Here is a 3,805-nt window from a genome sequence, read left to right on the forward strand (position 1 = left end):
ATCACAGCTCACAGCAACCTCCAACTCACTACTGGGTTCAAGCGATTCTCCTGCCTCTGTTTCCCAAGTAGCTGGGACTACAGGCACCTGCCACAACACCGGCTATTTTTTGGTTGCAGCCATCATTGTTGTCTGGTGGGCCCGGGCTGGATTCGAACCCACCAGCTCGGGTGTATGTGGCTGGCACCTTAGCTGCTTGAGCCACAGGCGCCAAGCCAGTTTTTCTATTTTTAGTAGAGATGGGGGTCTCGATTTTGCTCAGGCTGGTTTCAAACTCATGACCTCAAGCTATCCACCTGCCTCAGCCTCCCAGAGTGCTAAGATTACAGGCGTGAGCCACTGCACCTGGCTAGAAATTACTTTATTTATTTATTTAGACAGAGTCTCATGTTGTGGCCCTTGGTAGAGTGCCATGGCATCACAGCTCAAAGCAACCTCAAACTCTTGAGAGGCGGGGCGAGAGGACTGGCTGGGCAGCATGAGACGCTGAGTTGGTGGCAGCAGTGGCCCTGGGACAAACGGCATGGCTGAGCCCCTAAAGGAGGAAGACGGCAATGACGGCTCTGGGGAGCTTCCCTCTCCCCCCCCACAGTGAAAGCAGAACCCGCCCACACCGCGGCCTCTGTAGCCGCCAAGAACTTGGCCTTGCTTAAAGCCTGCTCCTTCGATGTGACCTTTGACGTGGATGACGAGTGTGAGATCATTGAAACCATAGGCAACGGAGCCTACAGGGTGTTGTCCTCTGCTTGCCTCCGCCTCACCGGCCAGCAGGTGGCCATCAAGAAGATCCCTAATGCTTTTGATATGGTGACCAATGCCAAGCGGACCCTCAGGGAGCTTAAGATCCTCAAACACTTTAAGCATGACAACATCATTGCCATAAAGGACATCCTGAGGCCCATTGTGCCCTATGGCGAATTCTAATCTGTCTATGTGGTCCTGGACCTAATGGAGAGTGACCTGCACCAGATCATCCATTCCTCACAACCACTCACACTGGAGCACATCCGCTACTTCCTATACCAGTTCCTGCGGGGCCTTAAGTACATGCATTCGGCTCAGGTTATCCACCGTGACCTCAAGCCCTCCAACCTATTAGTGAATGAGAACTGCGAGCTCAAGATTGGTGATTTTGGTATGGCCCGTGGTCTGTGCACCTCACCTGCTGAACATCAGTACTTCATGACAGAGTATGTGGCTACGCGCTGGTACTGTGCCCCTGAGCTCATGCTCTCCCTTCATGAGTACACACAGGCTATTGACCTCTGATCCATGGGCTGCATCTTTGGTGAGATGCTGGCCCGACGCCAGCTTTTCCCAGGCAAAAACTATGTACACTAGCTACAGCTTATCATGATGGTTCTGGGTACCCCATCACCAGCTGTGATTCAGGCTGTGGGGGCTGAAAGAGTACGGGCCTATATCCAGAGCTTGCCACCATGCCAGCCTGTTCCCTGGGAGACAGTGTACCCAGATGCCGACCGCCAGGCCCTCTTGTTGCTGGGCCGCATGCTGCGTTTTGAGCCTAGCACCCGCATCTCAGCAGCTGCTGCTCTTTGCCACCTCTTCCTGGCCAAGTACCATGACCCTGATGATGAACCTGACTGTGCCCCACCCTTTGACTTTGCCTTTGACCAGGAAGCATTAAGGAGGCCATTGTGGCCGAGATTGAGGACTTTCATGCACACCCCGAGGGCATCTGCCAACAGATCTGTTTCCAGCCTTCCCTGCAGCCTATGGCTAGTGAGGCTGGCTGTCCACATGTGGAGATGCCCAGTCCTGTGGCTCCCAGTGGAGACTGTGCCATGGAGTCCCCCCCACCAGCCCCACCGCCATGCCCTGGCCCTGTAACTGACACCATTGATCTGACCCTACAGCCACTGCCACTGGCCAGTGAGCCTGCCCTACCAAAGAGAGAGGGTGCCATCTCCGACAACGCCAAGGAGGCCCTCAAAGCAGCCCTGCTCAAGTCCTTGCGGAGCCGGCTAACAGATGGCCCCAGTGCACCCCTAGAGGCTCCTGAGCCTCGGAAGCCTGTGACTGCCCAGGAGCTCCAACTAGAGCGGGAGGAGAAGTGTCGGCGTCTGCAGTAGCCAGCCAAGGAGCGGGAAAAGCGGTGGCAGGAGCGGGAGCGCAAGGAGCAGGGAGCTGGGGCCCCCTGGGGGCCCCTCCACTGATTCCCCTGGCCGGACTGGTGCTTAGTGACAATGAGCGCAGCCTGCTGGAGCGTTGGGCTTGCATGACCCCGCCCCCGGCCCCTGCCCCTGTGCCAGCACCAACGCCCACCCCCGCCCCAGCCCACCAGTCCTCCACCTGGCCCTGTAGCCAAGCCCTTTGGCCCCCCACCACAACCTGCAGACTCCACCTCTGGCCCTGCACCCGAGCCTGCCTGCCCACCCCCTGGCCCTGCATCCCATGTCACTGGCCCTTCAGGGCCCATGCCTGTTCCTCCTCCACTCCAGACTGCCACCACCACCAGCCTCCTGGCCCCCCAGCCGCTTGTGCCACCCCCTGGGTTGCCTGGTCCCAGTGCCCCAGGAATTCTGCCTTACTTCCCATCTGGCCCACCACCTCCAGACCCCAGGGGAGCCCCTCAGCCTTCCACATCAGAGTCACCTGATGTTAACCTGGTGACACAGCAGCTGTCCAAGTCGCAGGTGGAGGACCCCCTACCTCCTGTGTTCTCAGGCATGCCAAAGGGCAGTGGGGCTGGCTATGGTGTTGGCTTTGACCTGGAGGAATTCTTAAACCAGTCTTTTGACATGGGAGTGGCTGATGGGCTGCAGGATGGCCAGGCGGACTCAGCCTCACTCTCAGCCTCCCTGCTCGCTGACTGGCTTGAGGGCCATGGCATGAACCCTGCCGACATTGAATACCTTCAGTGTGAGATCCAGATGGACTCCCCCATGCTGCTGGCTGACCTGCCTGACCTCCAGGAGCCCTGAGGCCCACAGCCTGCGCCTTGCTGCCAGGGCAGACCAAGTTCCAGGGCCCGTGGGAACATTCTTGAGGACTGCAGCCCTGGGCCCCACAGGTAAGGCCCGGCTTGGATTATTTCTGCAGGTTCATCTCAGACCCACCCTTTAGCCCTAAGCAGCCACCTGAGCCACCACCGAGCCATGACAGGATTTGGAGACCCTGACTCCCTTTGGGTGATTCTTTTCAGTATTGTGTTATTATTATTATGTTATTATTACAGTCTTTTTGTCATGAAAAAAAAAGCAACCTCAAACTCTTGGGCTTAAGCGATTCTTTTGCCTCAGCCTCCCAAGTAGCTGGGATTACAGGCGCCTGCCACAACACCCAGCTATTTTTAGAGACGAAGTCTCGCTCTGGCTCCAACTGGTCTCAAACTCGTGAGCTCAAGCAATCCACCTGCCTCGGCTTCCCAGAGTGCTAGGATTACAGGCGTGAGCCACCGTGCCTGGCCTTAGATGTATGATTTTAAGAGTATGCTTAGTTTGATAAGAAACCACCAAATTGGCTCGGCACCCATAGCTCAGTGAGTAGGGCACTGGCCACATACACTGAGGTTGGCAACTGCAATCAAAAAAATAGTTGGGCGTTGTGGCAGGTGCCTGTAGTCCCAAGTACTTGGGAGGCTGAGGCAAGAGAATCACTTAAGCCCAAGAGTTTGACATTGCTGTGAGCTGTGACACCACAGCACTTTACTGAGGGCCACATATTGAGACCCTGTCTCAAAAAAAAAAAAAAAAAAGAAAAGAAAAAGAAAATGAAATCACCAAACTGTCTTCCAGAGTGGCTAGATCATTTTTCATTCCCACAAGGGATGAATGAGAGTTCT

At 55.8% G+C, this 3,805-nt stretch overlaps 1 pseudogene across 1 annotated transcript; it reads left to right on the forward strand.

Moving 5' to 3' along the window:
• Window positions 1-523: 523 nt before the first annotated feature.
• LOC128577222 (mitogen-activated protein kinase 7-like) lies at window positions 524-3,210 on the forward strand (annotated as a pseudogene). Its single transcript, XR_008377528.1, has one exon. The product of XR_008377528.1 is annotated as a mitogen-activated protein kinase 7-like (transcript).
• Window positions 3,211-3,805: the final 595 nt, after the last annotated feature.

Source organism: Nycticebus coucang, chromosome X (genome assembly GCF_027406575.1).
Source record: "Nycticebus coucang isolate mNycCou1 chromosome X, mNycCou1.pri, whole genome shotgun sequence".
NCBI classification, from domain to species: Eukaryota; Metazoa; Chordata; class Mammalia; order Primates; family Lorisidae; genus Nycticebus; species Nycticebus coucang.